Source organism: Bombina bombina, chromosome 4, assembly GCF_027579735.1.
Source record: "Bombina bombina isolate aBomBom1 chromosome 4, aBomBom1.pri, whole genome shotgun sequence".
Lineage (NCBI taxonomy): Eukaryota > Metazoa > Chordata > Amphibia > Anura > Bombinatoridae > Bombina > Bombina bombina.
In genome coordinates, this window is record NC_069502.1 from 712,931,731 (window position 1) to 712,955,760 (window position 24,030).

Genomic DNA, 24,030 nt, shown 5'->3' on the forward strand with positions numbered 1-24,030 from the left:
TCTCTTAGCCAAAATTATAGCACAAGGACCCAGTGGCAGGTTGTGGCAGCAATAAACTATAGTACAGCAGAAAACAGCACTGAATGGTCATAAAAAAAATGGTCGCCAAGCCGGGAGAGAAACAAGCCAGGCAGGAAAATGTAAGGGAGAGAGCACTATTTATGCCTAACAGCAAGGGGAAAACAGCAGGGAAGCCGACACCAGTACAGATAGAAAATAGGAACAATGTTGCTAAGGACGCTAGCCGCGTTAACAAATCCGAAGCGTGCTATTTAATGTAAGGAAAATAACAATCAAGGTTGCTATGACACAGAGTGCGCTAAACAGTATCCGAAGAACGCTAAGGGATCAGGAGCGTTTTAAAAGAGCTTTAGTAAATCAGCTGAAAATAATAACAGAAACTAGTGAGACTGAGAAGTCGGTGAGGTCTGTAAAGCTTGATAAAACTGAATTCAGCAGACTTTAAGGGACATGAAACACAATATTTTTCTTTCATGATTTAGAAAGAGGATTATCTAATTTGCTTCATTCTCTTGATATACTTTGTTTGAAAGCATATATAAATAGCCTGCACATAGATGCCTCGTGTGATTGGCTCACCCATGTGCATTTCTACTTCTTCAACAAAAGATATCTAAAGAATGAAGAAAATTAGACACTATGAGTCAATTGGAATGTTGTTTAATTAAAATTGTATTCTCTATCTGAATAATGAAAGAACATTTTTGGGTTTCATTTCCCTTTTATTGCTACGAAGTAGCTAACAAACAATTTCTAGTATTTTATAATTTTTCTAGTATTTTATAAAAGACACACCCTTGGCTTTGTATTACCATAAAAAATAAATCCCATCACTAATGTAATTATTGTCCATTTTCTGCTTACTAGTCAGGGTTTAGGAGTACAAATAAGAATTTTACAACCTGCATGTTCAAAATTATGGTAAAAATAAATGTACTGTTTTCAGATTTCGCTTGAGGGTCAGCCAGCATCATTCTACCGTAAAAAAAACATTAAACAATGTTTCTCGTGAAGTAAGACTTGCCAGAGTAAACAGTGCCTCAAACCAAGGAAATGGAAAGCACATGCATTTTTGTCAAGTTTTTGTTTAACCATTTTATTTTATTTTTTTCAGAAGCATAGCAAAATGACAGGTTTGCCTCCACTAAAACAAACATGTCTATTATGTAAAGTTTTAATTGCAGGAATGAAATTTTAACTCTATATGTAATATTCTGTGTATAAGACCTATACAGTGGGTATTGAAAATAATCACCCCCTTGAAAATAATCACATTTTGTTGCTTTGTAGTCTGAAATAAAGACAGAAACAGTTTTTGTTTATCCAGTTGTAATTACTCAATGCAACTTATAACATCTAAGTGAAAGATATAACACCAACATGTCAGGCAAAAATAAAGACAATTGAAAACAGAATCACTGAGTTGGAAAAAGGATCATCCCCGTCTAAAATTATTTGTTAACTCAATCAGGTGTAGCTAATCACCTTCTCAACGGCACACACAAAGCCAGTTGACCTTCAACTGTGAAAAGCTGTGAGCATATTGATTAGCTCAGCATAAAAATAGCTTTCCTGGAGCATCTCAGTCCCTGGTAGTGCAACTGAAGCAAACAATCAACTATGGGTGGCAAGGCACTGTCAAAAGATCTCCGGGATAATGTTGTGGACAGGCACAAGTCAGGAGATGGATACAAGAAAATATCAAAGGCTTTATCAATAACTAGAAGCACAGTGAAGTCTATTATTAAGAAGTGAAAGGTATTTGGTACAACACAGACCCTCTCTGGATCAGGTTGTCGCTCCAAACTGGATGAAAGAGCCAGGAGGAAACTGGTCAAAGAGGCTACCAAGAGGCCCACAGTAACTCTGAAGCAGTTGCAGAAATATATGACAAAGAGTGGTCATTGTGTGCATATAACAACAATATCACAAATTCTCCAGAAATGTGGCTTGTATGGGAGGGTTGCAAGAAAAAAGCCATTCCTCAAGAAAGGCCACATGCAGTCATGACTGAGCATTGCCATAACACACCTAGGAGATTCTGAGGCCATGTGGAAAAAGGTGTTATGGTCAGACAAAAATAAAATTGAATTATTTGGCCTCAACACCAAACGATATGTCTGGAGGAAATCCAATACAGCTCACCATCCAAATAACATCATACCTACAGTAAAGCATGGAGGTGGTAATATCCTGTTATGGGGGTGTTTCTCTGTAGCAGGCACTGGAACAGTTGTCAGAATAGAAGGAATCATGGATGGGGCAACATGACAATGACCCAAAGCACACAGCAAAAATGACTACACAGTGGTTGAAGGAGAAAAAGATGAATGTCCTTGCAGGGTCTAGTGAGAGCCCAGACTAAAACCCCCTTGAATATCTGTGGCATGACTTGAAAACTGCAGTCCACAAATGGTCACCATCAAATGTAACGGAACTGGAGCAGTTCTGCAAAGAAGAGTGGGCAAATATTGCACAGTCTAGATGTGCAAAGTTAGTAGAGACATATCCCAACAGACTAAAGGCTGTAATTAAAGCAAAAGGTGGTTCAACAAAATACTGATGCACGGGGGTGATCCTTTTTCCAACTCAGTGATTCTGTTTTTGAATGGTCTTTATTTTTGCCTGACATTTTGGTGTTATATCTTTCACTTGGATGTTATAAGTTGCACTAAGTAATTACAACTGGATAAACAGAAACTGTGTCTGTCTTTATTTCAGGCTGCAAAGCAACAAAATGTGATTATTTTCAAGGGGGGGATTCTTTTCAATACCCACTTTATCATATTAACCTTTATACTGTTTTAAAAAAAAATATATAGTTGTTCTGAGAGGCAATGAAAGTGATGAATGCCATTTGTATTTATGCATAATGTAGCCACCAATTAGCAAGCGCTAACCAGGTGCTAAACCAAAAATGGGCCGTCTCCTAACCTTACATTCCTGCTTTTTCAAATAAAGATAGCAAGAGAACAAAGACAAATTGATAATAGGAGTATATTAGAAAGTTGATTAAAAGCCAGAAATCAGCAAGTGCTAGCCCGGTGCTGAAGCAAGTTGCTTAAAATTGCATGGCCTATCTGAATCATGAAAGAAAAAAAATTGGGCTTAGTATGAATAATGAAAATTTGTTTTCTGGAATTTTCATCTAAAGTCAAGAAAAACAGTGAGGGATATTCTTTTCCAGAAGAATAAAGTGTCTGAAGCTTATATCATCTTCTAAAATGGGATTTCAGCAGTTAATCCCACTGTAAATCATGAAACCCCTAAGTGATTAGGTTTAAAATATCGCCAAAAGTTCCAAACCTCAATGTACTTAATGAGGGTTGCATTTGCCAAATATCTGATTCTGTAAGAGGATAACAACACAAGGTTCTAGATACTGTAAATTGCTTTTTTGTCAAAATACAATTTTATGAGACTCATGTTCAATGTAAAAACCTGAGCATTGAATGAATCTAGGCTGTATATTGATATATAAATCTAAAATGACATATGCAACCTTTTCAGAGTATGTTGCACATGTGTAACCTAATATAAATATTCCAATTTGTCTTAGAATACTGCCAAAAATGAAAAAGGACCGTTTTGCACTTTAGGGCCTCTATTTAACAAGCTCGCCGTATTGCTCGCCGTATTCAGTGAGGTCTGTCGGACCTGTTCCGCACTGTCGGATCAGGTCCGACAGACCTTGATAACTTGGGGCCTATGTGTTGAATTTGATGTGTCCATTTTGTTGCCAAAATAAAGCACAATACCTGTGGTTGGCTGGATTGTGATTTTTGAAACCATGGATGTCCATATATGAGCGATTTTCTGCTATCGGCTTGGATCCGAAGGTGTTATCGTTTGGAAAAAAAAAACCCACTTATCAGGACCCAAAAAAACAAGGATAAATGGGATCAAAAAGATTGGAATTGACACCTATTTGTTTAACCCCCCAACAAAGTCAGCTCAAAAGCAGCAATGCGCTACTAGAACTAGCTGAACACATCTGTTGAGCCAATGACAAGAGACATATGTGTAGTCACCCACCACCAGAAGTAAATTTGATGACAGTAATAAGTTGAAAAGTATCTTAAAATTGTATGCTCTGTCCATACCATGTAACATAAATTATAGATGTATGTTTTGATTTGTTGTAGAGCATTTTAATGCAGATTTAGGACACTCAAATTATCCCATAAAGCTGATAGACATAAATTATAGGCAACATTCTTTAATATGGAGCAAATATAAATACTGTGGGCAACCATTTCTGTCAGTAATAGTATTGAATGGTAACATTAAGTCCAAGAATTCAATTATTTAACTGTAGATGTGGTTTCCATCAAAATCTACAGAAGCTGCTATTTCTACATTATTTGGCCGCACAAGACCAAAAAGATTGAGCATTTCTATTTTATCTTCAAATGCTTTAAAAGTTTGAACAAACATTTTTTTTTTCAATCCTGACAGCTTTAACCACAAAGTAAGCACTTTAAGCATACTCTATGTGCATCCAATTTATGTAACTAATTAAATATAAAAAGCACATCCGATTCTTAATTAATGTGTCATAGTTTCAAATTAAAATATAAGCTGCTTGATTTTAATATTAAAAATGTGAAAAGAGTTGTAATGGTTAAAAAGTAAATCATTGCTGTGTGTACGTATGTATGTGTGCAAGATTTTGAGATTTTTTTAACAAAAGAGGATTAAATGTGAAGACAATGGCCTCTAGTTATCAAAGTCTTTCGGACCTGATCCGACAGTGCAGATCAGGTCCGACAGACCTCGCTAAATACGGCGAGCAATACGCTCGCCGTATTCAGCATTGCACCAGCAGCTCACAAGAGCTGCTGGTGCAACGCCGCCCCCTGCAGACTCGAAGCCAATCACCCGCCAGCAGGGAGGTGTCAATCAACCCGATTGTACTCGATAGAGTTGATTTCCGGCGATGTCTGTCCGCCTGCTCAGAGCAGGCGGACAGGGCTATGGAGCAGCGGTCTTTGTGACCGCTGCTTTATAACTGCTGTTTCTGGCGAGCCTTCAGAGCTTGATACATATGCCCCATTGAAATGCTATAAGCAAACAAAACGACATACAAGAAAACTACTAGTACTTTTAATGTAACTTGTTTATTATTGATACTGAAGGGAATTAATCAGTGTTTGCTTTAAGACTTGGCAGTGTCAAGAAAAATGGCAAGAAATTTAAAAAATGAATAACTATTTTTCATTTTTTAACAAAACCTCTGAAACACAAGGGCATATTTATAAAGCTGCGTATGGAGCTTGAGGCCCCTTGAAGACTCGCCGGAAACAGAAGTTATCAAGAAGTTATGAAGCAGAGGTCTAAAGACCGCTGCTCCTTAACTTGTTCGCCTGCTCTGAGGCCACGGACAGAAATCAACCCGATTGAATACGATAGGGTTGATTGACACCCCCTGCTAGCAGCCGATTGGCCGCAAATCTGCAGGGGGCAGCACTGCACCAGCAGTTCACAAGAACTGCAGAGCCTTATGGTTTAAGTCCTGGTCTGCGGATGTTTCGTTGAAGTCCAAACTTTTGGCGATTCCCTACAAGGGTATAACCTTGTTTGGGCCTGGTTTGGCTGAGATTATCTCAGACATTACAGGAGCGAAGGGATCCTTTCTTCCTCAAGATAAGAAGAATAAGCAGAAAGGACATTAGAGTATTTTTTGTTCCTTTCGTAACTTTAGAGGTAAACCCACCTCTCCCTCCTCCAAACAAGATCAAGCCAAGTCTTCCTGGAAACCTATCAAACAGACACAGTCCTTTAGCCTAAGCACCAATTGGAACACATGCATACAAATCAACCTGGGATCCGGTTTATAATCAGTCACTTTTTCAAAAACTTTTGCAAAGTCCTTCACCTTATACAAGTGTAGGTAAACTTTCAGCAAAATGTCGACTCATGTGTATATATATATATATGTAGGATCACAATGACAGAGATTTCTCATACGGTATCTGGTCTTACCAATTACTGGCAATTACTACAATACCTCTCACAGCTCTTATCTCCCTCCGGTTGGTCCACAGGAGCTGTCTGGATAGCAGTGCGCTGGGTTTAATAACTCACGCCCTCTTCTTTACCACTGCTTCAGACTTGTAACTGCTCCCTCCATCAACCGTGGTCCGTAGCTGATTATGTCATCTATTGAAATCCACTTTGTCTCTCTCACTCACGATACTCCGTGACACACTGTAACTTGAAAGTTCCGCCGGTACCCAGGGTCTGAGAGTTATTGCCTTCTCTGAATGGCCTTATTCGCCTGTGCTCACTTCTCCCTAAATATAAATCCAAAAAGCAATGTTGTAAAGGAGCACCAGGCAATTATTTAAAATAAAACGTAACTTTTATTCCAACTTGCAGCCGCATGTATCACAATACACTTTAAAAATCGACATAATATTTCTTTCCATCTTATGACATGGGTAGCATTCCTGCTTACGCGTTTCGGTTATTGCCGTACTCATAGCATAAGGAACTCTGTCGCTACTCACCTTTTCAAGATTTCAAAATCTTCTCATTGGTTAATAACAATTAAAACATTGTCATACACATGTATGAAAAATAGGGGTAACAATCTCTGTAGAGACATGAAAGAAGCCATGAGACACCTCAGTAACAACCCAGACATAGTGATAAGAAATGCAGATAAGGGGGGCTCGATTGTAGTATTGGACAAATTGCATTTCATCCAAGAAGCAAATAGGCAGATAAGGACACAGAGCAATATATATGATTAGAATCTGACCCTACTATCAAATTTAAGAGGGAATTATCACATCTTATAGATGATGGTTTTGAGGAAGGTTTCCTTGATATAAACACAAGGGAATTTCTGACTGTCAGGAATCCAGAGATTCCAGTATTCAACATGCTCCCAAAGGTACACAAGGGAATAGAAAATTTGACAGGGAGACTAATAATCAGTGGCATAGGCTCATTAAATGAACGTTTGTCACAGTGGTTAGATGGCATCTTACAACCTATGGTAGCAAATTTGAGGTTATCTACGTGATACTAAGCAATTATTGAAGGAGATTGAACATATCAGTTGGGAAGAAGATTGTGGCTGGCTAACTATAGATGTTCAATGTCTTTACTCTTCAATACCTCATGAGATGGGTTTAGAAGCAATTTAGTCTTTTGTAAATAGAACAGAAGAATACAGTGCTAATTTGGCCAAATATATCGTACGTTTCACTAAATATTTGCTCACACACAATTATTTTGTCTTTGAGGGGGTTTTCTACCTCCAGAGATGTGGGACAGCTATGGGGGCAAAGTTTGCCCCCTCCTACGCTAACCTCTTCATGGAGTGGTGGGAGCTGTCCCACATCTATGGATGTAGAAGCCCTCTCAGGAGAAATATTGTGTATTATTGCAGATATATTGATGACCTCATCTGTATCTGGAAAGGTGACAAACATAGTGCACAGGATTTTGTGGCACTACTGATGAGATTGGCATAAAATTTACATCTGAATTTGAAAATGAAGAAATCCATTATTTGGATGTCAAACTAAAGGGTACCAAAGAAGGTTACATTCAAACTGAAGTTTACAGCAAGCCTATTGCAGGCAATACCTTGCTGCACACCCAGAGCAGTCACCCAAAGCAGGTATTTAGGTCTGTAGCTAAGGGTCAGTTTATCAGACTGAAAACAAATTGCAATACAGATACAGCATATAATAAACATGCAAAATTGTTATCTGGGAAATTACGGGATAGAGGCTATCACAGAAAGACTATAGAATTTGCTAGAATTTCAGTAGCAGCACTGGATAGAACTGATTTACTTAAAGATCATAAAAAAAGTAGTTACAAAGAGAAAGACAACAGAGTAACTTTCGTCACTAAATATAGCAAACAGTATCACAAAATTTGTTCTATTATACGAAAACATCTCCCACTGCTACAAGCAGATGAAAAGTTGATTGACATTGCAATGCAAGGTTGCAGGGTTTCCTACAAAAAAGGCATGTCCATAGCTAACTATGTAGCTCCAACCAGATTGAGAAAAAAGAAATCAACCAATCAAAGTTTGTGGTTGACATTCAGGGGGACCTTCAATTGTAGCAATTTAACATGTAAAGCTTGTGATTTTCTTCAAGAAGGAAGTATCTTTAAGAGTACAGTAACTGGTGAAGAAATTATTCACAAGACATGTTTAAATTGCAGAGACACATACGTAACCTACTTACATGTATATCATGTGATTTGCAGTATGTCAGACTCACGGCAAGGGAGGTCCGTGAGAGAATTAGAGAACATATTAATAATATCAAATCTGGTTCTCTTACCACACCTCTTGTGGAACATTTCAAAGAAAAACATCAAAAGTGCCCTATGTCTCTAAGGTGGACAATAATTGAAAAAGTACAGAAACCCAAAGGGGGACAAACAAAAGAGTCAGAATTGGCTTTAAGAGAGGTATTCTGGATTCATAAATTTAAATCCAGAATAACTCTAGGATTTAATTCAGAATATGATGTGATCAATTTCTGGCAATGAATAAGTTTGTCATGAATTTAGGAGGAAATAAGTGTATGTAGGCTGTTAGATCACACAGTTGAGTTTACATGTGTACATAGAATATTAACCAACATGGGATTACTCGGACAACATCTACCCTTATATTAGACTACATTTTAAATTTATGAAATAGTGAATTAGATGAGAAGTAGTAAGTTCAATATTTGGTTCATGACAATTTTGTTTCGTAAAATAAAGTAAAAAAAGCAGGGTATTTATATAATAAAGTAGCAAGAATAATCTAATGAAATCTATCCTATATCTTGGGCATATTAGGACTTTATTTAAAGTTTAGGTTAAGAATAAGGTTTGGATATCAGATGTATCAAATTAAAGAAAAGTTGGCAGAATTTTATAATCCAAGAAAAACAACTGAGTTATGTTTATATGTTTATATATTCCCTATACATTTCCATATTATATATACATTTATGTATATTTATATGTTGAACATAAGAATACTGAGTATTAAGAGCAAATGAAAAATGGATATGGTTTAGATTTACTTGCAAATATAGCTGTAACAGAAACACAATATATTCCAGATAGAGAGATACTAAAGCTTAAAACAATGTGCTAGCAAATAAGAAGTTAAGCAAAAATACAGTTGAATTGGTTTGTGAGGAGTTTAGGACCGCTCGTTATATAGACTCAGTGACAAGGTAGAGGGTTTGGTTTTAATTGTTATTAACCAATGAGAAGATTTTGAGATCTTGAAAAGGTGAGTAGCGACAGAGTTCCTTATGCTATGAGTATGGCAATAACCGAAACGCGTAAGCAGGAACGCTACCCATGTCATAAGATGGAAAGAAATATTATGTTGATTTTTAAAGTGTATTGTGATACATGCTGCTGCAAGCTGGAATAAAAGTTATGCTTTATTCTAAAAAATTGCCTGGTGCTCCTTTACAACATTGCTTCCTGGAAACCTAGCCAGTCTTATAGGAATAAGGGGAAGCAGTCTAAGAAGCTTGCAGCTGACTCCAAGTAAGCATGAAGGGTCGGCACCTGGTCTGGGAGCGGATCTAGTAGGGGGCAGACTCTCCTTCTTTGCTCAAGCCTGGATATGAGATGTCCCAGATCCCTGGGCGGTGGAAATCGTAACCCCAGGGGTACTAAATAGATTTCAAGACCTTCCCTCCCAGGGGAAGGTTTCTTCTCTCCAGATTATCTGTAGACCAGATAAAAAGAGAAGCGTTCTTACATTGTGTCAAAGACCTTGCCACTCTGGGAATTATAGTTCCAGTTCCTGTTCAGGAACAGGGTCTGGGATTTTACTCAAATCTGTTCGTAGTTCCCAAAAAGGAGGGAATGTTCAGGCCAATCTTAGATTTAAAATGCCTAAACAAGTTCCTCAGGGTTCCTTCCTTCAAGATGGAGACTATTTGCTCCATTCTTCCCTTGGTTCAAGAAGGTCAATTCATGACAACCATAGACCTAAAGGATGCATACCTTCATGTTCCCATACACAGGGATCATCACAAGTTTCTGAGGTTCGCCTTCTTGGACAATCACTTTCAGTTTGTATCACTTCCATTCGGCCTTGCCACAGTCCCGAGAATTTTCTCAAAGGTTCTGGGAGCTCTGTTGGCAGTTATCCGGTCCCGGACGACATTCTGGTTCAGGTGCCATCTTTTCAACAAGCAAAATCTCATACGGAGATCTTGTTGTCTTTTCTTCGCTCCCACAGTTGGAAGGTGAATTTAGAAAAAAGCTCACTGATTCCAGGCACAAGAGTGCAGTTTTAAGGGACCATAATATACTCTCTTCTAATAAAGAGTTTTCTGACAGAGGTTCAGAAAGTTAAAGATCCTCAAGACTTGCCTAGCCCTTCAGGCCTCTCCGCGGCTGTCAGTGGCTCAATGTATGGAGGTAATTGGTCTGATGGTGGCTTTTATGGACATCATTCCATTTGCTCGGTTCCATTTCAGACCTGTGCAGTTATGCATGCTATGACAGTGGAATGGGGACTATGCGGATCTGTCCCCACAAATAGTCCTTGATCAGATGACAAGAGACTCTCTGCCATGGTGGTTGTCTCAGAAACATCTCTCCCAGGGGATTTGCTTCTGCAGACCCTCCTGGGTGATTGTGACCACGGATGCCAGCCTTTTGGGTTGGGGAGCAGTCTGGGGTTCGTTGAAGGCTCAGGGCTTTTGGACTCGGGAGCTGAGAGCAATCTTCAATGTTTTTCTGGCCTGGCCGGTTAGCTTTAGCCCGGTTTATCAGGTTCCAGTTGGAGAATATAACATTGGTGGCTACATCAACTACCAGGGGGGAACTCAGAGTTCCTTAGCCATGACAGTTAGCCCAAATTATTCAATGGGCAGAGACTCACAACTGCTGTCTTTCTGCGATCCACATCCCAGGAGTGGACATTTGGGAAGCGGATTTTCTGAGCAGACAGACCTTTCACCCGGGGAGTGGGAACTTCATCCGGAGGTGTTTTCCAGTTTGACTCTCAAATGGGGGCAGCCAGAACTGTATCTCATGGCTTCTCGGCAGAATGCCAAGCTCCCGAGGTATGGCTCAAGGTCAAGGGATCCGCAGGCAGCTCTGATAGATGCTTTGGCAGTTCCTTGGAACTTCAGTCTAGCATACCTGTTTCCTCCATTTGCTCTTCTTCCAAGGGTCATTGCTGGGATCAAGCAGGAAAGGGCAACTGTAATTCTCATAGCCCCGGCATTGCCTCGCAGGATCTGGTATGTGGACTTAGTGGAAATGTCATCTCTTCCACCTTGGAGACTACCTCTAAGGAAGGACCTTCTACTTCAGGATCCCTTCCTTCATCTAAATCTCGTTTCTCTGAAGCTGTCTGCTTGGAGATTGAACGCTTAATTTTATCTAAACGTGGTTTTTCTGAGGCGGTCATCAAGGCCTTGGTTCAGGTTCCCAAGCCTGTAATGCGTAGGATCTACCATTTGCATTGGTGTGAATCCAAAGGTTACTCTTAGAGTAGAGTCAGGATTCATAGGATTTTGTCTTTTCTCCAGGACGGTCTGGAGAAGGGTTTATCAGCCAGTACTCTGAAGTGTCAGATCTCGGCTTTGTCTATTTTGCTGCATAAGCGTTTGGCAGATTTGCCAGACGTGCAATTGTTTCCTCTATATCTATTAGTGCAACAAGTTTGGGGCAAAACTTTGCACCAAATTTGGAAAAATAATATTGCATTTGCTTTGTATTGAGAGACAAAGTTGTAACATAATCCATAAGTAGTAATGTATTTTTCATTTGTATCCCAATATCTACTAGTGCACCGAATGTGGAGCAATAATATTGTTTGCTTTAGAAAGGGTATACAATTTTAATAAAGTTTCTCATTTACTTTTATTATGTAATATGCTTCATTCTCTTGCAGCATCAAACATAAGCTTTCTGTGTTTTCATACTCCCATTGATTTCTATGGCATCCGCCGCCTCAAGGGTGGGGGTTTGAAAACTAGGTACGCTGCGTCTGAATAGACGGGAGCGTACCTGTTAAATGTTTAATAAATTGGGAAAAGGGAAAATAGAGTTGAATGTGAATTCAAAACATCTGTAATGATGCAAGCATCAATCTGCGACGGATTGAGATAGCGGGAGCATATATTTTGTCACACATTTCAACATTTGACATTTCAACATTTGACAATTTTGATGCTTTCTTAACTACGGCGGATCAATCTCGCGTCAAATATGACGTGGGATTCCAGCATATTATCAGTTGACGCTTTGATAAATATCCTCCTAAATGTCTTGCACTGTAAACATGTCTAGTAGTTTAGAAATTTAAATAATATTGTTAAAAGGGCATGATACCTAAATATTTAAGTACTTGAAAGTGATACAGCTGACTAGAAAACATCACCTAAACCTCTTTATGTTAAAAAGGAAGATATTTTATCTCAAAATGTCCTCAGTAGCCACAACCCATTTTAAAGGGATGCTAGTCCCAGGACTTGCAAAGGAAGCAGGCATTTGGCATGTGAAGGCATAGTTATGTTATTTACCTCCTCAGTTTAAGGATGTTTACTATGAAATCTCACAAGACTTCAGTGAAATCTCATAAGATCATAGTAAAGCAAAATATGACATTAGCACTGATGAAGCTGATTGGCTGTTTTTCTTTTTTTTTTTTTCAAAATGCAGCTGACAGTAGCTGAAGGATAACTGTCCACAGAGTGCTTACTATTGTGAGCTGAAGAAAGTTTAAGGTAAAATATCTCCTTTTTTCACATAGAGATGTTTAGTGTTATTTTGTAGCTAGCTTTGTACAGTTATACTGCATTCCTTTCATCAGATTTAGCATATTATATATATTTCAACATAAGTATAATGTTTCTTTAATATATTTCTGCAGCTTGTTGTGAACTCTTAAAAACATGACTAAACAGTAACTATTGCTACTCATTCCATATCCACCTTGCACATTGTAAGATCTTTAACACGGGTCTCATGTCTTCCAAATTCAACTATCTAGAATCCAATCAACCTAAATGCCTGTCTGATAATTATCAAATGAGTTATCACATGGTTTTAAAATTCAAACTCTTTCTAATCCATTTGCTACCTCGTTAATCTAATGGTTTTCAAATTCAGCCCATGAAAATTCCCCTATACCTTGCTTGGAAAAAATACAACAATGCTGTTCTAATCTATTAGCAAACTCATCTTCAAATGTTTTTCTAAGATTTTTTTAAAATGTAATTCTACAACTTGGACCTACGGAAAAAATGTTTTGCTTTTTTGAGCAATCTAAAAACACTTTATATGAAACATTTTTAATGTAGAGTTCTTGTACAGGATCAGTTTAAATGGTTATTCCATGAAACTTTGAAATCCTTGTAAGAACCTACATATACATTTGCAGCTATGTCTAGCCAGAAGAAAAAAAAAAAAACATAATTAGTGTCTTTCATAAACAAAAATTGCTCAGTAAACATTCATTGTTCTACTGTATTTTTTATTTTTCCCTATCTAATACAATACAATGACACTGTTTAGAGCTGTAACCCTCCATTCTTGGGAACGCATCCACAGTGCTAGCCTTACTGTAATTCTAAACAGAATTCCGAAGAGTCTTGAGTCTTGCAAGAACCAAACTGAAATCTCTGACCTGCAATCCAGCCCTTATGACTATGTGTCCTGGCTTTTAATAGACTGTTTGGAATGGTAATCGTATTCCAGATTTTCATTGTGCTGTACATGAGCCCAATCCCCATACTGTGAAAACCCTGCATACAGATGACATAAAACATGCTGTTTCTGGGATTTTAAAACCTTATCCTGTACTACCCACATTCTGCCTTAGGTCACTCAAACCCCACCAAGGGCATCAAACATTCATGTCAACAGACCCTATTTCCCAAACCAAAATGCTTTAGTGCACTCAATATTAATTGCTTTTGTCAAAGAATCCTCCACATGCAGAAATTACAGCCTTGCAGACCTTTGGCATTCTACTTGTCAATTTGTTGAAGTAATCTGGAGAGATTTCACAGCATGCTTCCTGAAGCTCCTCCCACAAGTTGGATTGACTTGATGGGCACTTCTTATGTACTATATGGTCAAGCTACTCCCACAACAGCTCAATAACTTTGATATCTGGTGACTGTGCTGGCCACTCCATTAAATGCAGAATACCAGATGACTGTCTCTTCCTTAAATAGTTGGCTCCACTCAAGTGTCATCCACATGGTATTGCAAAATGGAGTGATAGCCTTTCTTATTCAAAGTCCCTTTTACGCTTTATAAATCTCCCACTTTACCAAAACCAAAGCACCCCATACCATCACATTGCCTCCACCATGCTTGACAGATGGCATCAAACACTCCTCCAGCATCTTTTCATTTGGTCTGTGCCTCACAAATATTCTTCTGAAACTCTCAGATTTGTCTGTCCATAACACTTTTTACTAATCCTTCTCTTTCCAGTGTCTGTGTTCATTTGCCCATCTTAATCTTTTCTTTTTATTGGCCAGTCTGAGATATGGCTTTTTCTTTGCAACTCTGCCTAGAAGGCCAGCATCCGGGGTCGCCTCTTCACTGTTGACATTTAGGGGCTGAATTATCAAGCTCTGAATGGAGCTTGATGCCCCTGTTTCCGCGCAAGTCTTCAGGCTCGTCGGAAACAGCAGTTATGAAGCAGCGGTCTAAAGACCACTGCTCCATAACTGGTCAGTTGCCTCTGAGGCTGTGGTCTTCAATCTGCCCGATCCTATATGATTGGGCTGATTGACACCCCCTGCTAGATTGGCCGTGAATCTGCAGGAGGCGGTATTGCACAAGCAGTTCACAAGTGTATGCTGTTGGCAGTTATTGATGTGCGACGGACATGATACGCTACAGCGTATCATCTCCGTCTGCACTTTAGTAAATCAGCCCCTTAGACTGATGTTTTGGGGGGACTGTTTGATGAAGCTGCCAGTTGAGGACCTGTGAGGCATCTGCTTCTCAAACTAGACTCAATGTATTTGTCCTCTTGGTCAGTTGTGCACAGAGGCCTCCCACTTATCTTTCTGTTCTGGTTAGAGACTAGAGAGTTTTTTGAAGAGACTTGTACACAATTCTCACATGGAATAATCTTCATTTCTCAGAACAAGAATAAACTGATGAGTTTACAAAGACAGTTCTTTGTTTCTCGCCATGTTGATCCTGTAATCGAACCCACAATTGCTGATGCTCTAGATATTCAACTAGTCTAATGAAGGTCAATTGTATTGCTTCTTTAATCAGCACAACAGTTTTCAACATATACACATCCACACACACATACATTTACACATACATACACTTATACACATACTGTATATACACACAAACACAAAAAATATACACACATATACACACAAACACACACATGTATATTTATATAAATATATATACACACACACACATACAAATAATGCACACACATACACAAGAGGGATTTGATGAACAGACTAGCAAACACCCCTAACAAACACTAAGCACTAAGAAAAACATTTACCACAGCAAACTGATTGCTTTCTGTCTAGAGCTTACTTTTCATGGTTGTTTTTCAGTCACCACAATAATAGTAACCTCTAGTGGTAATTAGAAAAAAATGCCAATACACAAGCTGCTCTGAAATCTGATTCTGATCCTAAAAGAATTGGCCGGTAGCAGTGGAGTCCCCTGAGACCCCTGTAGTTACACACTCTGGGCGAAACATCTCTTGTAAACATGAAACATGAAAACATCTTTCAAAATTAAAATGACAGTGTAAGGGATGGGAAACTTTTCATGATTCCATACACAAATAATTAATCAATAGTTGATGTATTAACAGTTTATATTACAACTTTGCTTATTAGAGAACATATAAAAATAGATTGATACATGTATTTAGTAAAAACCACATACTTTAAGAGAAAATTCCTTTAAGAAATGTTACACTATTTCATATTGTTTTCACTCTGTTATCTTGTTCTCAGAGGGTGTGCTTATCTTAAAGGAGAAGGGGGGCCACATTCCAATGAGGAGTGTGGGAACCTGTCTGTATGGGAGATATATTTTTTTTATTTTTATAAAAGCTCTTTATCAACACAATTGCTACAAAATATGATTGACAAAACACATGCCTGCTACACTAACTGTTTAATTATTATATTGCTAAAGGGGGGCAGACTAGATCAAAGGTTTGTGAACATCTGAGAGAGAAAACACCTGTAACATCACATCTACTGGGTGGTGATGCTGTACCTGGCTTTAGCCGTTATTCTGTCTACTCTTCTATACTGATATTAATGCCTTATTCAAAATCTAAAGTTAAGTACAATTTATACTTTAATCATCACTTTGTCTATAAGTTGATCCCTGCTAGTGCTTACTGTAATAAGTTCATATAAAACACTGCTATTATTACACTTCATTCTTGTGTCAACTAAAGTTTCATGATTCAGACAGAGCAAGCAAGTTTAAACAACTTTGCATTTTTTGCATTGCTGCTCCTAAGTTTACATAGTTTTATTCTTCAACAAAGAATACCAATGTAATGAAGCAAATTTGACAATATAAGTAAATTGGAAAGTTTCCTAAACTTGCAAGCGCTATCTGAATTACAAATGTTTGGTTTTGACTTTAGTATCCCTTTAATTTAGCTATTTCAGGTTCCATTATTGTACAAATAAAATTAATTCAGATTACAATAGTATTCGAATTCTTCCTATGATTCATATCGTTTTTAAATTGTCATAATATTTTAAATTGAAATAAAATGTATGTGATACACTATACAACTAAGGACATTCCAATTTTTATTTTAATTTTACACAGGCAATCAAAATTACTTTAATACAAATGTAGGATTTTATATATTCAGGCTTCCAAAGTGCATTTTAACCACATAACATTACAAAAACATCCAAGAATAAGGTACATCTCCTTGACAATTTTCATAGATTGATAATGTAGTTTTGGCTGTAGTATTGCCTAAATATTCTAATTGTCTCTTATGAAAACCAAAGACCTTGCAAAGCCATTATTTAACATACGATTAATGAAGGGTTTGACACACAGTATTCAATTGACAGTATTCCAGTAAATAATACAGACATGACACCATAGAAGGGGTACAGTGTTTCAGGGCCATTATTCATGTAATTAGCAAATACAAAATAATTATTACATATAGATGTGATTGCTTAATATATTTTCTAAACTGTCATTGGAAAAAAAATTAGATTACAGGTAACCCAGTACAGAAAGAGGGAAGAATTCTGGATACCTGTTAAATTTCTGACCAAAGAAAGGCAGCATATAAATACTGTCTGTTAAATTTATAATTACAACAACTGATCCAGTTTGGAGTTTGCATTTGTCGATCTGTTAACTTAAATGATGAGAGCAATTGATCCATACTTGTGATTGCACACATGTTTTCATTGTTTAGTGTTGCTAATAACTTATTAAGTAATTTATTAGCCCTTCACACCCTTTCTACATAAGTTTGTTTAAACTTTGGGGCCCATTTATGAAGCTCCGAACGGAGCTTGTGGGCCCGTGTTTCTGGCAAGTCTTAAGACTCGCCAGAAACACCAGTTATGAAGCAGCGGTCTAAAGACCGCTGCTCCATAACCCTGTCCGCCTGCTCTGATGAGGCGGACAGGAATCGCCGGAAATCAACCCGGTCGGGAGATTGACACCTCCCTGCTGACGGCCGATTGGCCGCGAGTCAGCAGGGGGCGGCGTTGCACCAGCAGCTCTTGTGAGCTGCTGGTGCAATGTTAAATGTGGAGAGCGTATTGCTCTCCGCATTCAGCGAGGTCTTGCGGACCTGATCCGCACTGTCGGATCAGGTCCGCAAGACCTTTAATAAATAGGCCCCATAGTCTCATATACTCACAGCTTATTTACGTTTCTCTCAATAGAAAAAAACAAGGAAAATAAATCCAAGTATTATAATCCACTATTATGTGTGTCATTTTCAAGCTGTGTGTGGTTAAACGGATGCTAAACCTAGCAAGTTATCAAACCTGTAATTTTACCATTAGTTGTTCAATTCACTTCTCGCTTGCATATCTTGTGGTTAAACCCATTAATAATATACAGCGATAAACACCTGGACTCTATCAAAAACAAAGAACGTCTTATTCTGCAAACTCAGAAAACCTTGAGAATCCAGCACACAGAAACAAACTGTACAGCGTGCAACTTGAACAGAAATATATTTTTATGATGTGTCAGCACAGGAGAGATCAAAAGTTAAAGTCAAATAAACAGCAAATGGGTAATACCAAAGGAAGCTAGACCTTTAAATAATCAGAAATAAACCTAAGGAATCTCAAAGCAGCCATCAGGAATAATTTTTTTCCCTCTTTTATAAATGTTTTAGGTTCTGGCAAACTTTTTAAAAGCTACTAGATTTACTTTCCAAAAAGTAATTTATTCTTCAAGGACTTACTTTCCAGAAATACAGATGTGGTCAGCGCCAAAAAACGATGTTAGTGCATGAATATGTTTGTACTTGAAATAAAATTGCCTTAAAGTACCCTAGAATTTAAAATAGGTGTTTTGCAAATGCAGGTAAAATTGGTTGGATTTTTCTTTAACCGTATCACTTAATTACAATTATTGTATTTATGTATCTATTTATTAATGTGCGAGCGGACATGATCCGATATTGCAGATTATGTCCGCTGCACATTGATAAATGTCGACAGCATACGCACTCGGCATTTATCATTGCACCAGTAGTTCTTGTGAACTGCTGGTGCAATACCGCCCCCTGTAGATTCACGGCCAATCGCCCGCTAGCAGGGAGTGTCAATCAACCCGATCGTATTCGATCGGGTTGATTTCTGTCCGCCGCCTTAGAGCAGGCGGACAGGTTATGGTGCAGCAGTCTTTAGACCGCTGCTACATAACTTCTGTTTCCGCGGCAAGCCTTAAAGCTCGCCAGAAACACGGGGCATCAAGCTCCATACTGAGCTTGATAAATATTCCCCATAAGGTCAGATTACAAGTTGATCACTAATGATTGCAAGCAGCATCTTACTTTGCACATTGCCTCAAATAGCGCTAGATTATAAGTAGAGCCCAACTGATAGCGCAGGGTGTGTTAGCCTTAGCGCATCCCTAAGCTAAGAACAAAGAACAATCTTGTTTTAGAAGTGGCTAGTAAATACGGTTTATCAGAGAATCTAAACACAGACAGATTTATTTAGCGTGCCCTATACTATGAATGGATAGTGTAGGGTGCTCATATTGGGCTAGATTACAAGTGGAGCGCTAATTTATTGTTTGTGGGCGCCGTGCACGCAATGAATATCCAGCCATTACAAGAGGTCAGACCTGTAGTTAATTTTCTAGATGTCCCCCAATTGCCCCCAAAATTAAGTGAGGCTCCCATTGGAGCCTATGGAAGCACTTTCTCATGAGCGCAATGGTTCCATGCAATGTGAACGCGAGGTCTCATTTACATTGCACCTCACCTGTAATACGTGCTGGTATTACAAAGTGGAGGCCAAAAATATCCCTTTAGCGAAAGTGATATTTTGTGCTTCACTTATAATCTGGCCCATTATGAGCTATATTTACCAAGTAGCGATTGCTGCTTCAGAGGCCCATCGTTTCAGGCTGACTTGAAACAATAGTTAAGTAGCAGCAGCAGTATGCTTTAGAAGGCTAGTTTTTTTTAGCAGCCCAGCAGTGAAACAGTTAATAAGGGAACCACACTTTGCAGTCTACTTTGTGTAGTGTTTGCTAATTGCTCCAATTAACTGTTTCAATGCACTAGAAGCATTTTTTATAATGGAAGTATATTTCAAAAATGCTTCTATTTCAAATTGAAATGCACTCATGCACATTTAATTTTTTACTTTTCTATCCCTTTAAAAGGTACTAAGGCATTTTCTATTACTTGTATGAAAAATGTTTATTTTTCTGGGAAAAAAATGTAAAAATAAAAATGTTTACATTTCATTGGAAATAATGCATTAGTAGAAGTACCTATCATCCAATGAGTATCCAAAAGAATCCAAAAGTACCTATCATCCAATGAGCATAATTAAGCACACAACAAGGTACTTCTACTAATCTTGATTAGCTGGTAGGTAAATCCTTGTTTATTGGCTGATAGGTATTTTTTCGCATGTATAAATACTGCCCCTTTCATAACATTTTGAGCAAAGAGTCCCTTTAAATCACATAGCATTTTTCTTCCTTTTTAACTTTTGATTAAAGGGACATAAAAACACATTTTTTTTTCTTTTGTGATCCAGCTAGAACATGCAATTTTAAACAACTTTCCAATTTACTTCTATTATCAAAATGTTTTTTCTTGATATCCTTTGTTGAAAAGCAGTAAGGCAAGTTCAGGAGTGTGCACATCTCTGCAGTCCTATATGGCAGCAGTTTAGCGACAATGTTATACATTAGCAAGAACACTAGATGGCAGCACTATTTCCTGTCATGTAGTGCTTCAGAAATGTGCACGCTACCTACCTAGATATCTCTTCAACAAAGAATAAAATAAGAACAAAGCAAATTTGATAATAGAAGTAATTTACAAACTTTTTATAAATTGTATTCTCTATCTGAACAATGAAAGAAAAATGTTGGTCTCGATGTCCCTTTAACATTTGTATAATGTAAATTTGTTTTATATTATGTTTGATATAATAGTTATGTGTCCCTTCTTAATCCCCATGGGTAGGCAATAATTCACTTTGTCCAGAATTTCTCTTAATGAGTTGGAGTACATCCCGCAGGACATCAAGGGTGTATAACATCACACATGCTCATCAGAGTCTTAGGAAAGCCTTTGAAATGGTACAGAAGGGCTAAGGGCACCTGTGAAATATACCATACTGATAAATACAGGCATTAGTAGATGCAGTAGTGGACCTATTCAACAGAGGGCCCTAGTGCAAAAAAACTATTTGGGCCCCCAATAGGTAACTGTATAATGATTTTGAGGATAGATAGACAGCTACAGACAGCTACACCTGCAACCTGCACTAATAAAAGGTTCACCTGTATGAGGATTGTACACATTTTGCACAAGCCTATGTATAGAATAACTGCTATGGGGCCACCCCAGAACTTGGGCCCCTGCTTTACCAATGGTAGCTCCGCCTCTAAGCAGATGATGTTTGTTTATATATTAGTATCATCTATTGCTTTATTCTGTCATCTTCTCCAACTTGATCTGTTTACATGTGTTTAAATGTGTTATTAGTGTTTTCTAGAGCTGTAGTCTTGTGTTTAGACAATCAGTAGACTGAGGACTTACAAAGATTACTAGATTCATGCTTTTTCATTATTATAACTTTTCCATATACACTTGATATTATGTATATTCTGAACTGAGAGATATTTTGGAAAGGACATAATGGGGGATATTTATCAAAGCCTCAACCGGAATTCCGCAGCGTAATTGTTGCGAGCTTGATCCAACCTAGTTATCAAAGTCTACAGACTGGCAAATGTTGAAATTTGTGACATAACATACGATCCGCCGGTCTCAATCCGACGCAGATTGATGCTTACGTCATTACAGATGCTCCGAATACACATTCGGCTCTATCTGACACTTTTTCCCATTTACCAAATAGTTAACAGGTACGCTCGCGGCTTTTCCGGCTCAGCGTACCTGTTTTTCTATCCGCCACCCTGGAGACCGCAGATGCCATAGAAATCAATGGGAGTCTGAAAGCAGCGAAAGCTTATGTTTGATGCTGCCAGATATCCTATTGATTTATGTGGTAGAAAGCAAGTTACGTTTACACCCTAACATAAACCCTGAGTCTAAACACCCCTAATCTGCCGCCCCCGACATTGCCGCAACCTAAATAAAATGCATTAACCCCTATTCCGCCGCTCCCCTACACCGCCGCCACTAAATAAACATTTTAACCCCTAAACCTCTGGCCTCCCACATCACCACCACTAACTAAATATATTAAACCCTAAACCATCAGCCCCCCACATCACCATAAACTAAATTAAGCTATTAACCCCTAAATCTAAAAACCCACTAACTTTAAATTAAAATTACAACATTCCTATCTTCAAATAAATTTAAACTTACCTGTAGAATTAAAATAAACCATTTTAAAATATTAATTAACCTACCCTAACTATTATACTACAAACAAATTAAACTACCAATATAATTAACTAAAGTACATATTAAAAAACCCTAACCCTACTCAAATTATTTAAATATACTATTAAACCTTATTACAAATTACTAAATTACAGAAAAAACCCCCACTAAGTTACAACCCCCCCCCCACTAAATTACGAAAAATAAAAAACCACATTATCAAAACTAAAAAAGAATTACACCTAATCTAATAGCCCTATCTAAAAGCCCCCCCAAAATAAACCCACCCTAGCCTAGGATTGAGCTCTCATCCTATTGGCTGATTGCAACAGCCAATAGAATGAGAGCTGCTCAAATCCTATTGGCTGTTTGAAATCTTTCAGCCAATAGGAATGCAAGGGATGCCATCTTGGATGACATCACTTGCATTGAAGTTCCAATTTTATGACAGTGACCGTATGAAGAGGATGCTCCGCGCCGGATGTCTTCAGGATGGACCCGCTCCGTGCCGGATGGATTTAGATAGAAGATACCGTCTGGATGAAGACTTCTTGCCGCCTGGATGAGAACTTTGTAGCTGGATGAAAATCGAAGAGGCTGCCTGGATGAAGACTTCTTGCCGGCTGGATGGATCCTTCAAGTGGGACTTCAATAACTGTAAGTGGATCGTCGGGGGTTAGTGTTAGGTTTATTTAAGTGTTCTTTGGGTAGGTTTTATTTTTAGATTAGGGTCTGGGCATGTAAAAGAGCTAAATGCCCTTTTAAGGGCAATGCCCATAAAAAATGCCCTTTTCAGGGCAAAGGGAAGCTTAGGTTTTTTTATTTAGGGGGTTGGTTGGTTGGGTGGTGGGTTTTACTGTTGGGGGTGTTTGTATTTTTTTTACAGGTAAAAGAGCTGATTTCTTTGGGGCAATGCCCCACAAAAGGCCCTTTTAAGGGTCATTGGTAGTTTATTGTAGGCTGGGGGGGGGTATTTTGGTGGGGCTTTTTATTTTGATAGGGATATTAGATTAGGTGTAATTCTTTTTTATTTTTGATAATGTTTTTTTTTATTTTTCGTAATTTAGTGGGGGGGGGTTTTGTAACTTAGTGGGGGGTTTTCTCTAATTTAGTAATTTGTAATAAGGTTTAATAGTATATTTAAATAATTTGAGTAGGGTTAGGGTTTTTTAATATGTAATTTATTTTTAATTGGTAGTTGGGGTAGGTTAATTAATAGATTAATATACTTTATTTTAATTCTACAGGTAAGTTTACATTTATTTGAAAATAGGGATATTGTAAAGTTAGCGGGTTGTTAGGTTTAGGGGTTAATAGCTTAATTTATTTTTTGGTGATGTAGGGGGCTGACAGTTTAGGGGATAATAGGCTTAGTTAGTGGTAGTGATGTGGGAGGCCAGAGGTTTAGGGGTTAATACGTTTATTTAGTTGCGGCGGGGTCGGGGAGCAGAGGGATAGGGGTTAATAAATTTATTTAGGTTGCGGTGGGGTCGGGAAGTGGCAGGATAGGGGTTAATAACTTTATTTAGGTTGCGGCAGGGTTGGGGCGGCGGGATAGGGGTTAAACATTTTAATATAGTGGCGGCGTTTAGTGACAGGGTATAGATAAAGTTTGGAAAAAGCCAAATAAACGCGAGATCGATGACTGATAGTTAACTACAGTCCGATGCTCATTGTCCCGTACTTGGTGCGCGTCTTTTTGCCGGCTTATTTCATAACTAAGGAGGGAGTATTGAGATACGCGGCCGCGATGTTAAGCGATGTTAGGCGAGCGCATTGGTGCCGGCGAATGCAACAAAGTTGAGGTTTTACTAAATATCTCCCACTATCTTACAAATTATGGCTTCTTTAAAATTTAAAATGCCCATTATCATGGTCAAGCTATAAAAATTAGTATTTTTTATCATTTT